Source organism: Triticum urartu, chromosome 4A, assembly GCF_056163025.1.
Source record: "Triticum urartu cultivar PI428250 chromosome 4A, HENAU_Tu73, whole genome shotgun sequence".
NCBI lineage: Eukaryota > Viridiplantae > Streptophyta > Magnoliopsida > Poales > Poaceae > Triticum > Triticum urartu.
Genome location: NC_141876.1, coordinates 610,793,747 through 610,807,880, shown reverse-complemented (window position 1 = coordinate 610,807,880; position 14,134 = coordinate 610,793,747).

Here is a 14,134-nt window from a genome sequence, read left to right as displayed (position 1 = left end):
ATAGGTGTCTCCGATGGTGTTTGTTGAGTTGGCATAGGACGAGATTAGGATTTGTCACTCCGTGTATCGAAGAGGTATCTCTGGGCCCTCTCAGTAATGCACATCACTATAAGCCTTGCAAGCATTGTGACTAATGAGTTAGTTGCGGGATGATGCATTACAGAACGAGTAAAGAGACTTTCCGGTAAGGAGATTGAACTAGGTATTGAGATACCGATGATCGAATCTCGGGAAAGTAACATACCGATGACAAAGGGAACAACATATGTTGTTACGTGGTTTGACCGATAAAGATCTTCGTAGAATATGTAGGAACCAATATGAGCATCCAGGTTCCTCTATTGGTTATTGACTGGAGATGAGTCTCGGTCATGTCTACATAGTTCTCGAACCCGTAGGGTCCGCACGCTTAACATTCTGTGACGATTTGTATTATGAGTTATGTGATTTGATGACCGAAGTTTGTTCGGAGTCCCGGATGAGATCAGGGACATGACGAGGAGTCTCGAAATGGCCGAGACATAAAGATTGATATAATGGAAGGCTATATTCGTGAAGGAAATATGCCCTAGGGGCAATAATAAAGCTATTATTTATTTCCTTATTTCATGATGAATGTTTATTATTCATGCTAGAATTGTATTAACCGGAAACATAATACATGTGTGAATACATAGACAACCAAAGTGTCACTAGTATGCCTCTACTTGACTAGCTCGTTAATCAAAGATGGTTATGTTTCCTAACCATGAACAAAGTGTTGTTATTTGATTAACGAGGTCACATCATTAGTTGAATGATCTGATTGACATGACCCATTCCATTAGCTTAGCACCTGATCGTTTAGTATGTTGCTATTGCTTTCTTCATGACTTATACATGTTCCTATGACTATGAGATTATGCAACTCCCGTTTGCCGGAGGAACACTTTGGGTGCTACCAAACATCACAACGTAACTGGGTGATTATAAAGGAGCATTACAGGTGTCTCCAAAGGGAGATGTTGGGTTGGCGTATTCCGAGATTAGGATTTGTCACTCCGATTATCGGAGAGGTATCTCTGGGCCCTCTCGGTAATACACATCAGATAAGCCTTGCAAGCATTGTAACTAAGATGTTAGTTGTGAGATGATGTATTACGGAACGAGTAAAGAGACTTGCCGGTAACGAGATTGAACTAGGTATTGGATACCGACGATCGAATCTCGGGCAAGTAACATACCGATGACAAAGGGAACAACGTATGTTGTTATGCGGTCTGACCGATAAAGATCTTCGTAGAATATGTAGGAGCCAATATGGGCATCCAGGTCCCGCTATTGGTTATTGACCGGAGACGTGTCTCGGTCATGTCTACATTATTCTCGAACCCATAGGGTCCGCACGCTTAAGGTTACGATGACAGTTATATTATGAGTTTATGCATTTTGATGTACCGAAGGTTGTTCGGAGTCCCAGATGTGATCACGGACATGACGAGGAGTCTCAAAATGGTCGAGACGTAAAGATTGATATATTGGAAGCCTATGTTTGGATATCGGAAGTGTTCCGGGTGAAATCGGGATTTTACCGGAGTACCGGGAAGGTTACCGGAACCCCCCGGGAGCTAAATGGGCCATGATGGGCCTTAGTGGAAAAGAGAAGAGGCAGCCCTACATGGGCTGTGCGCCCCCTCCTTCCCCTAGTCCTATTAGGACTAGGAGAGGTGGCCGGCCCCCTCTCTCTCTTTTCCCCCTCCGCGAATCCTATTCCAACTAGGATTGGGGGGGGGGGCAATCCTACTCCCAGAGGGAGTAGGACTCTCCTGGCGCGCCTCCTATGGCCGGCCAGCCTCCCCCCTCTAGTCCTTTATATACTGAGGTAGAGGCACCCTAGAACACACAAGTTGATCCACGTGATCTATTCCTTAGCCGTGTGCGGTGCCCCCAGCCACCATAGTCCTCGATAATACTGTAGCGGAGTTTAGGCGAAGCCCTGCTGCTGTAGTACATCAAGATCGTCACCACGCCGTCGTGCTGACGGAACTCTTCCCCAACACTTTGCTGGATCGGAGTCCGGGGATCGTCATCGAGCTGAACGTGTGCTCGAACTCGGAGGTGCCGTAGTTTCGGTGCTTGATCGGTTGGATCGTGAAGACGTACGACTACTTCCTCTACGTCGTGTCATCGCTTCCGCAGTCGGTCTGCGTTGGGTACGTAGACAACACTCTCCCCTCTCGTTGCTATGCATCACATGATCTTGCGTGTGCGTAGGAATTTTTTTGAAATTACTACGAAACCCAACAGTGGCATCCGAGCCTAGGTTATTTATGTTGATGTTATATGCACGAGTAGAACACAAGTGAGTTGTGGGCGATATAAGTCATACTGCCTACCAGCATGTCATACTTTGGTTTGGCGGCATTGTTGGACGAGACGACCCGGACCAACATTACGCGTACGCTTACGCGAGACCGGTTCCCCCGACGTGCTTTGCACATAGGTGGCTTGCGGGCGACTGTCTCTCCAACTTTAGTTGAACCAAGTGTGGCTACGCCCGGTCCTTGCGAAGGTTAAAACGGAGTCTATTTGACAAACTATCGTTGTGGTTTTGATGCGTAGGTGAGATTGGTTCTTGCTTAAGCCCGTAGCAGCCACGTAAAACTTGCAACAACAAAGTAGAGGACGTCTAACTTGTTTTTGCAGGGCATGTTGTGATGTGATATGGTCAAGGCATGATGCTGAATTTTTTTGTATGAGATGATCATGTTTTGTAACCGAGTTATCGGCAACTGGCAGGAGCCATATGGTTGTCGCTTTATTGTATGCAATGCAATCGCGATGTAATGCTTTACTTTATTACTAAACGGTAGTGATAGTCGTGGAAGCATAAGATTGGCGAGACGACAACGATGCTATGATGGAGATCAAGGTGTCGCGCCGGTGACGATGGTGATCATGAAGGTGCTTCGGAGATGGAGATCACAAGCACAAGATGATGATGGCCATATCATATCACTTATATTGATTGCATGTGATGTTTATCTTTTTATGCATCTTATCTTGCTTTGATTGACGGTAGCATTATAAGATGATCTCTCACTAAATTATCAAGAAGTGTTCTCCCTGAGTATGCACCGTTGCCAAAGTTCGTCGTGCCCAGACACCACGTGATGATCGGGTGTGATAAGCTCTACGTCCATCTACAACGGGTGCAAGACAGTTTTGCACACGCAGAATACTCAGGTTAAACTTGATGAGCCTAGCATATGCAGATATGGCCTCGGAACACGGAGACCGAAAGGTCGAGCGTGAATCATATAGTAGATATGATCAACATAACGATGTTCACCATTGAAAACTACTCCATCTCACGTGATGATCGGTTATGGTTTAGTTGATTTGGATCACGTGATCACTTAGAGGATTAGAGGGATGTCTATCTAAGTGGGAGTTCTTAAGTAATATGATTAATTGAACTTAAATTTATCATGAACTTAGTCCTGGTAGTATTTTGCAAATTATGTTGTAGATCAATAGCTTGCGTTGTTGCTTCCATGTGTTTATTTTGATATGTTCCTAGAGAAAAATTGTGTTGAAAGATGTTAGTAGCAATGATGCGGATTGGATCCGTGATCTGAGGTTTATCCTCATTGCTGCACAGAAGAATTATGTCCTTGATGCACCGCTAGGTGACGGACCTATTGCAGGAGCAGATGCAGACGTTATGAACGTTTGGCTAGCTCAATATGATGACTACTTGATAGTTTAGTGCACCATGCTTAATGGCTTAGAATCGGGACTTCAAAGACGTTTTGAACGTCATGGAGCATATGAGATGTTCCAGGAGTTGAAGTTAATATTTCAAGCAAATACCCGAGTTGAGAGATATGAAGTCTCCAACAAGTTCTAGAGCTAAAAAGATGGAGGAGAATCGCTCAACTAGTGAGCATGTGCCCAGATTGTCTGAGTACTACAATTGCTTGAATCAAGTGGGAGTTAATCTTCCAGATAAGATAGTGATTGACAGAATTCTCTAGTCACCATCACCAAGTTAGTAGAACTTCGTGATGAACTACGATATGCAAGGGATAACGGAAACGAATCCCGAGCTTTTCATGATGATGAAATTGATGAAGGTAGAAATCAAGAAAGAGCATCAAGTGTTGATGGTTGACAAGATCACTAGTTTCAAGAAAAGGGCAAAGGGAAGAAGGGGAACTTCAAGAAGAACGGCAAGCAAGTTGCTGCTCAAGTGAAGAAGCCCAAGTCTGGTCCTAAGCCTGAGACTAGTGTTTCTACTGCAAAGGACTGGTCACTGGAAGCGGAACTACCCCAAGTGATTGGTAGATAAGAAGGATGGCAAAGTGAACATAAGTATATTTGATATACATGTTATTGATGTGTACTTTACTAGTGTTTATAGCAACCCCTCAGTATTTGATACTAGTTCAGTTGCTAAGATTAGTAACTCGAAACGGGAGTTGCAGAATAAACAGAGACTAGTTAAGGGTGAAGTGACGATGTGTGTTGGAAGTGGTTCCAAGATTGATATGATCATCATCGCACACTCCCCTATACTTTCGGGATTAGTGTTGAACCTAAATAAGTGTTATTTGGTTTTTGCGTTGAGCATGAATATGATTTGATCATGTTTATTGCAATACGGTTATTCATTAAAGTCAGAGAATAATTGTTGTTCTGTTTATATGAATAAAACCTTCGATGGTCATACACCCAATGAAACAAGTTCATTGGATCTCGATCGTAGTGATACACATATTCATAATATTGAAACCAAAAGATGCGAAGTTAATAATGATAGTGCAACTTATTTGTAGCACTGCCGTTTAGGTCATATTGGTATAAAGCGCATGAAGAAACTCCATGCTGATGGGATTTTGGAATCACTTGATTATGAATCACTTGATGCTTGCGAACCATGCCTCATGGGCAAGATGACTAAGACTCCGTTCTCCGGAGCGAGCAACTGACTTATTGGAAATAATACATACTGATGTATGCGGTCCGATGAGTGTTAAGGCTCACGGCAAGTATCGTTATTTTCTGAACTTCACAGATGATTTGAGCAGATATGAGTATATCTACTTGATGAAACATAAGTCTGAAACATTTGAAAAGTTCAAAAGAATTTCAGAGTGAAGTGGAAAATCATCGTGAAAAGAAAATAAAGTTTCTACGATCTGATCACAGAGACAAATATTTGAGTTACGAGTTTGGTATTCAATTAAAACAATGTGGAATAGTTTCACAAACTCATGCCACATGGAACACCACAGCATAATGGTGTGTCCGAATGTCATAACCGTACTTTATTGGATATAGTGCAATCTATCACTATTGGATATAGTGCAATCTATGATGTCTCTTACCGATCTACCACTATCGTTTTGGGGTTATGCATTAGAGACAGCTGCATTCACGTTAAATAGGGCACCGTCTAAATCCGTTGAGACGACACCATGTGAACTATGGTTTGGCAAGAAATCTAAGCTGTCGTTTCTTAAAGTTTGGGGTTGCGATGCTTATATGAAAAAGTTTCATCCTGATAAGCTCAAACTCAAATCGGAGAAGTGCGTCTTCATAGGATATCCAAAGGAAACTATTGGATACACCTTCTATCACAGATCCGAAGGCAAGACTTTTGTTGCTAAATTCGGAGTTTTTCTAGAGAAGGAGTTTCTCTCGAAAGAAGTGAGTGGGAGGAAAGTAGAACTTGACGAGGTAACTGTACCTGCTCCCTTATTGGAAAGTAGTACATCACAGAAAAATGTTTCTGTGACACCTACACCAATTAGTGAGGAAGCTAATGATGATGATCATGAAACTTCAGAACAAGATACTACTGAACCTCGTAGATCAACCAGAGTAAGATCCGCGCCAGAGTGGTACGGTAATCCTGTTCTGGAAGTCATGCTACTAGATCATGATGAACCTACGAACTATGAAGAAGCGATGGTGAGCCCAGATTCCGCAAAGTGGCTTGAAGCCATGAAATCTGAGATATGATCCATGTATGAGAACAAAGTATGGACTTTGGTTGACTTGCCCGATGATCGGCAAGCCATAGAAAATAAATGGATCTTCAAGAGGAAGACGAACGCTGATAGTAGTGTTACTATCTACAAAGCTAGAATTGTCGCAAAAGGTTTTCGACAAAGTTCAAGGTGTTCACTACGATGAGATTTTCTCACTCGTATCTATGCTTAAGTCTGTCCGAATCATGTTAGCAATTGCCGCATTTTATGAAATCTGGCAAATGGATAAACAAAACTGCATTCCTTAATGGATTTACTAAAGAAGAGTTGTATACGATGCAACTAGAAGGTTTTGTCGATCCTAAAGGTTTTAACTAAATATGCAAGCTCCAGCGATCCATCTATGGACTGGTGCAAGAATCTCGGAGTTGGAATATACGCTTTGATAAGTTGATCAAAGCATATAGTTTTATACAGACTTGCGGTGAAGCCTGTATTTATAAGAAAGTGAGTGGGAGCACTACAACATTTCTGATAAGTATATGTGAATGACATATTGTTGATCGGAAATAATGTAGAATTATTCTGCAAAGCATAAAGGAGTTTTTGAAAGGAGTTTTTCAAAGAAAGACCTCGGTGAAGCTGCTTACATATTGAGTATCAAGATCTATAGAGATAGATCAAGACACTTGATAAGTTTTTTCAATGAGTACATACCTTGACAAGATTTTGAAGTAGTTCAAAATGGAACAGTCAAAGAAAAGGTTTCTTGCCTGTGTTACAAGGTGTGAAGTTGAGTAAGACTCAAAGCCCGACCACGGCAGAAGATAGAAAGAGAATGAAAGTCATTCCCTATGCCTCAGTCATAGGCTCTATAAAGTATGCCATGATGTATACCAGATCTATTGTATGCCCTACCACTGAGTTTGGCAAGGGAGTACAATAGTGATCTAGGAGTAGATCACTGGACAGCGGTCAGAATTATCCTTAGTGAAATAAGGATATGTTTCTCGATTATGGACGTGACAAAAAGGTTCGCCGTAAAGGGTTACGTTGATGCAAGTTTTGACACTGATCTGGATGACTCTAAGTCTCGATCTAGATACATATTGAAAGTGGGAGAAATTAGCTAGAGTAGCTCCGTGCAGAGCATTGTAGACATAGAATTTTGCAAAATACATACGGATCTGAATTTGGCAGGCCCGTTGACTAAGATTCTCTCACAAGCAAAACATGATCACACCTTAGTACTCTTTGGGTGTTAATCACATAGCGATGTGAACTAGATTACTGAATCTAGTAAACCCTTTGGGTGTTGGTCACATGGCGATGTGAACTATGGGTGTTAATCACATGATGATGTGAACTATAGATGTTAATCACATGGTGATGTGATCTAGATTATTGACTCTAGTGCAAGTGGGAGACTGAAGGAAATATGCCCTAGAGGCAATAATAAAGCTATTATTTATTTCCTTATTTCATGATGAATGTTTATTATTCATGCTAGAATTTTATTAACCGGAAACATAATACATGTGTGAATACATAGACAACCAGAGTGTCACTAGTATGCCTCTACTTGACTAGCTCGTTAATCAAAGATGGTTATGTTTCCTAACCATGAACAAAGTGTTGTTATTTGATTAATGAGGTCACATCATTAGTTGAATGATCTGATTGACATGACCCATTCCATTAGCTTACCACCCGATCGTTTAGTATGTTGCTATTGCTTTCTTCATGACTTATACATGTTCCTATGACTATGAGATTATGCAACTCCCGTTTGCCGGAGGAACACTTTGGGTGCTACCAAACATCACAACGTAAATGGGTGATTATAAAGGAGCATTACAGGTGTCTCCAAAGGGAGATGTTGGGTTGGCGTATTTCGAGATTAGGATTTGTCACTCCGATTGTCGGAGAGGTATCTCTGGGCCCTCTCGGTAATGCACATCACATAAGCCTTGCAAGCATTGTAACTAAGATGTTAGTTGTGAGATGATGTATTACGGAACGAGTAAAGAGACTTGCCGGTAACGAGATTGAACTAGGTATTGGATACCGACGATCGAATCTCGGGCAAGTAACATACCGATGACAAAGGGAACAACATATGTTGTTATGCGGTCTGACCGATAAAGATCTTCGTAGAATATGTAGGAGCCAATATGGGCATCTAGGTCCCGCTATTGTTTATTGACCGGAGACGTGTCTCGGTCATGTCTACATTATTCTCGAACCCGTAGGGTCCGCACGCTTAAGGTTACGATGACAGTTATATTATGAGTTTATGCATTTTGATGTACCGAAGGTTGTTCTGAGTCCCGGATGTGATCACGGACATTACGAGGAGTCTCGAAATGGTCGAGACGTAAAGATTGATATATTGGAAGCCTATGTTTGGATATCGGAAGTGTTCCGGGTGAAATCGGGATTTTACCGGAGTACCGGGAAGGTTACCGGAACCCCCCGGGAGCTAAATGGGCCATGATGGGCCTTAGTGGAAAAGAGAAGAGGCAGCCCTACATGGGCTGCGCGCCCCCTCCTTCCCCTAGTCCTATTAGGACTAGGAGAGGTGGCCGGCCCCCTCTCTCTCTTTTCCCCCTCCGCGAATCCTATTCCAACTAGGATTGGGGGGGGGGGGGAATCCTACTCCCAGAGGGAGTAGGACTCTCCTGGCGCGCCTCCTATGGCCGGCCCGCCTCCCCCTCTAGTCCTTTATATACTGAGGTAGAGGCACCCTAGAACACACAAGTTGATCCACGTGATCTATTCCTTAGCCGTGTGCGGTGCCCCCAGCCACCATAGTCCTCGATAATACTGTAGCGGAGTTTAGGCGAAGCCCTGCTGTTGTAGTACATCAAGATCGTCACCATGCCGTCGTGCTGACGGAACTCTTCCCCGACACTTTGCTGGATCGGAGTCCGGGGATCGTCATCGAGCTGAACGTGTGCTCGAACTCGGAGGTGCCGTAGTTTCGGTGCTTGATCGGTTGGATCGTGAAGACGTACGACTACTTCCTCTACGTCGTGTCATCGCTTCCGCGGTCGGTCTGCGTTGGGTACGTAGAGAACACTCTCTCCTCTCGTTGCTATGCATCACATGATCTTGCGTGTGCATAGGAAATTTTTTGAAATTACTACGAAACCCAACAATTCGGACATCAGAAAGGTTCCGAGTGATTCGGGTATTTTTCGGAGTACCGGAGAGTTACGGGAATTCGTATTGGGCCTTAATGGGCCATACGGGAAAGGAGAGAAAGGCCTCAAGGGTGGCCGCGCCCCCTCCCCATGGACTGGTCCGAATTGGACTAGGGAAAGGGGGCGCCCCTTCCTTCCTTCCTTCTCCTTCTCCCTTCCCTTTTTCCTATTCCATGTGGGAGGCGGAATCCTACTAGGACTAGGGAGTCCTAGTAGGATTCCACACTTTGGGCGCGCCCTATGAGGGCCGGCCTCCTCCTCCCTCCATCCTTTATATACGTGGCCAGGGGGCACCCCATAGACAAACAATTGATCTCTTGATCTCTTAGCCGTGTGCGGTGCCCCCTCCACCATATTCCACCTCGATAATATTGTAGCGGTGCTTACGCGAAGCCCTGCGTTGGTAGCATCATCATCACCGTTACCACGCCATCGTGCTAACGAAACTCTCCCTCAAAGCTTGGCTGGATCGGAGTTCGAGGGACGTCATCGAGCTGAACGTGTGCTGAACTCGGAGGTGCCGTACGTTCGGTACTTGGATCGGTCAATCGTGAAGACGTATGACTATATCAACCGCATTGTGCTAATGCTTCCGCTTTCGGTTTACGAGGGTACGTGGACACACTTCCCCTCTCGTTGCTATGCATCACCATGATCCTGTGTGTGCGTAGGATTTTTTTTGAAATTACTACGTTCGCCAATAGTGGCATCCGAGCCAGGTCTATGCGTAGATGTTATATGCACGAGTAGAACACAAAGAGTTATGGATGATAATAAGCATACTGCTTACCAGTATGTCATACTTTGATTCAACGGTATTGTTGGATGAAGCGGCTCATACCGACATTACGCGTACGCTTATGCGAGACTGGTTCTACTGACGTGCTTCGCACACATGTGGCTTGCGGGTGTCTGTTTCTCCAACTTTAGTTGAATCGAGTGTGGCTACGTCCGGTCCTTGTTGAAGGTTAAAACAACACACTTGATGAAAAATTGTTGTGGTTTTGATGCGTAGGTAAGAACGGTTCTTGCTCAGCCCGTAGCAGCCACGTTAAACTTGCAACAACAAAGTAGAGGACGTCTAACTTGTTTTTGCAGGGCATGTTGTGATGTGATATGGTCAAGACGTGATGATATATAAATTGTTGTATGAGATGATCATGTTTTGTTAAAGTTATCGACAACTGGCAGGAGACTTATGGTTGTCTCTTTATTGTATAAGATACAAGCGTCATATAATTGCTTTACTTTATCGCTATGCGATAGCAATAGTTGCAAAAGCAGTAGTTGGCGAGACGATCATGTGACGACACGTTGATAAAGATCAACATGATGGAGATCATGGTGTCATGCCGGTAACGATGGAGATCATGACGGTACTTTGGAGATGGAGATCAAAGGCACAAGATGATGATGGCCATATCATGTCACATATTTTGATTGCATGTGATGTTTATCTTTTATGCATCTTATTTTGCTTAGTATGATGGTAGCTTTATAAGATGATCCCTTACTAAAATTTCATGGTAGAAGTGTTCTCCCTGAGTATGCACCGTTGCGACAGTTCTTCGTGCTGAGACACCACGTGATGATCGGGTGTGATAAGGTCTACGTTCACATACAACGGGTGCAAGCCAGTTTTGCACACGCAGAATACTCGGGTTAAACTTGATGAGCCTAGCATATGCAGATATGGCCTTAGAACACTGGAGAACGAAAGGTCGAGCGTGAATCATATAGTAGATATGATCAACATAGTGATGTTCACCATTGAGAACTACTCCCATCTCATGTGATGATCGGACATGGTTTAGTTGATTTGGATCACGTGATCATTTAGATGACTAGAGGGATGTCTATCTAAGTGGGAGTTCTTAAGTAATATGATTAATTGAACTTTAATTTATCATGAACTTAGTCCTGATAGTATTTGCATATCTATGTTGTAGATCAATAGCTCGCGATGTAGTTTCCCGTTTATTTTTGATATTTTCCTAGAAAAAAATTAAGTTAAAAAATGCTAGTAGCAATGATGCGGACTTGGTCTGTGATCTTAGGATTATCCTCATTGCTGCACAGAAGAATTATGTCCTTGATGCACCGCTAGGTGACAGACCTATTGCAGGAGCAGATGCAGACGTTATGAACGTTTGACAAATCTCAGTATGATGACTACTTGATAGTTTAGTGCACCATGATTTAAGGCTTAGAACCGGGACTTCAAAAATGTTTTGAACACCACAGAGCATATAAGATGTTACAAGAGTTGAAATTGGTATTTCATACTCATTCCCGTGTCAAGAGGTATGAGACTTCTGACAGTACTTTGCCTACAAGATGGAGGAGAATAGCTCAACCAGTGAGCATGTGCTCATATTGTCTGGGTACGACAATTGCTTGAATCAAGTGGGAATTAATCTTCCAGATAAGATAGTAATTGACAAAGTTCTCTAGTCACTATCACCAAATTACTAGAACTTCGTGATGAACTATAATATGCAAGGGATGACAAAAGTAATTCCCGAGCTCTTCGCGATGCTGAAATCGGCGAAGGTAGAAATCAAGAAAGAGCATCAAGTGTTGATGGTTAACAAGACCACTAGTTTCAAGAAAAGGGCAAAGGGATAGAAAGGGAACTTCAAGAAGAATGACAAGCATGTTGTCACTCACGTGAAGAAATCCAAAGCTAGACTTAAGCCTGAAACTGATTGCTTCTACTGCAAGGGATTAATCACTGGAAGCGGAACTACCCAAATAATTGGCGGATAAGAAGGATGGCAAAGTGAACAAAAGTATATTTGATATACATGTTATTGATGTGTACTTTACTAGTGTTTATAGCAACCCCTCAATATTTGATACTAGTTTTGTTGTTAAGAGTAGTAACTTGAAACAGGAGTTGCGAAATGAATAGAGACTAGTTGAGGGCGAGGTGACGATGTGTGTTGGAAGTAATTCCAAGGTTGATAAGATCACCATCGCACACTCCCTTTACCTTCGGGATTAGTGTTGAACCTAAAATAAATGTTATTTGGTGTTTGCGTAGAGCATAAATATGATTGGATCATGTTTATTGCAATATGGTTATTCATTTAAGTCAACGAGTAATTGTTGTTCTATTTATATGAATAAAACCTTCTATGGTCATACACTCAATATAAATGGTTTATTGAATCTCGATCGTAGTGATACACATATTCATAATATTGAAGCCAAAAGATGCAAAGTTAATAATGATAGTGCAACTTAATTGTGGCACTGCCGTTTAGGTCATATTGGTGTAAAGCGCATGAAGAAACTCCATGCTGATGGGCTTTTGGAATCATTTGATTATGAATCACTTGATGCTTGCGAACCATGCCTCATGGGCAAGATTACTAAGACTCCATTCTCCGGAACAATGGAGCAAGCCACTGACTTCTTGGAAATAATACATACCAATGTATGCGGTCCGATGAGTGTTGAGGCTCGCGGCGGGTATCGTTATTTTCTGACCTTCACAGATGATTTGAGCAGATATGGGTATATATACTTGATGCAACATAAGTCTGAAACATTTGAAAAGTTCAAATTATTTCAGAATGAAGTGGAAAATCATCGTGACAAGAAAATAAAGTTTCTACGATCTGATCGCAGAGACGAATATTTGAGTCACGAGTTTGGCCTTCAATTAAAACAATGTGGAATAGTTTCACAAATTCGTGCCACCTGGAACACCACATCATAATGGTGTGTCTGAACGTCATAACCGTACTTTATTGGATATAGTGCAATCTATGATGTTTCTTACCGATTTACCACTATCGTGGGGTTATGCATTAGAGACAGCTGCATTCACGTTAAAAAGGGCACCATCTAAATCCGTTGAGACGACACCGTATGAACTGTGGTTTAGCAAGAAACCTAAGCTGTCGTTTCTTAAAGTTTGGGGTTGCGATGCTTATGTGAAAAAGTTTCAACATGATAAGCTTGAACCCAAATCGGAGAAGTGTGTCTTCATAGGATACCCAAAATGTTGGGTACACCCTCTATCACAGATCCGAAGGCAAGATCTTTATTGCTAAGAATGGATCCTTTCTAGAGAAGGAGTTTCTCTCGAAAGAAGTGAGTGGGAGGAAAGTAGAACTTGATGAGGTAATTGTACCTACTCCCAAATCGGAAAGAAGTTCATCACAGAAATTAGTTCTAGTGATGCCTACACCAATTAGTGAGGAAGTTAATGATGATGATCATGAAACTTCAGATCAAGTTACTACCGAACCTCGTAGGTCAGCCAGAGTAAGGTCTACACCAAAGTGGTTTGGTAATCCTTTTCTGGAGGTCATGTTACTTGACCATGATGAACCTACGAACTATAAGGAAGCGATGATGAGCCCAGATTCCGCAAAATGGCTTGAGGCCATGAAATCTGAGATGGGATCCATGTATGAGAACAAAGTATGGACTTTGATTGACTTGCCCGATGATCGGCGAGCCATTGAGATTAAATGGATCTTCAAGAGGAAAACGGACTCTGATAGTAGTGTTACAATCTACAAAGCTAGAATTGTCGCAAAAGGTTTTCGACAAGTTCAAGGTGTTGACTACGACGAGAGTTTCTCACTCATATCTATGCTTAAGTCTGTCCGAATCATGTTAGAAATTGACGCATTTTATGAAATCTGGCAAATGGTTAAGAAAAAAGTGCATTCCTTAATGGATTTATTAAAGAAGAGTTGTATATGATGCAACCAGAAGGTTTTATCAATCCTAAAGGTGCTAACAAAATATGCAAGCTCTAGTGATCCATCTATGGACTGGTGCAAGCATCTCGGAGTTGGAATACACGCTTTGATAAGTTGATCAAAGCATCTAGTTTTATACAGACTTTCGGTGAAGCCTATATTTACAAGAAAGTGAGTGGGAGCACTACAGCCTTTCAGATAAGTATATGTGAATGACATATTGTCG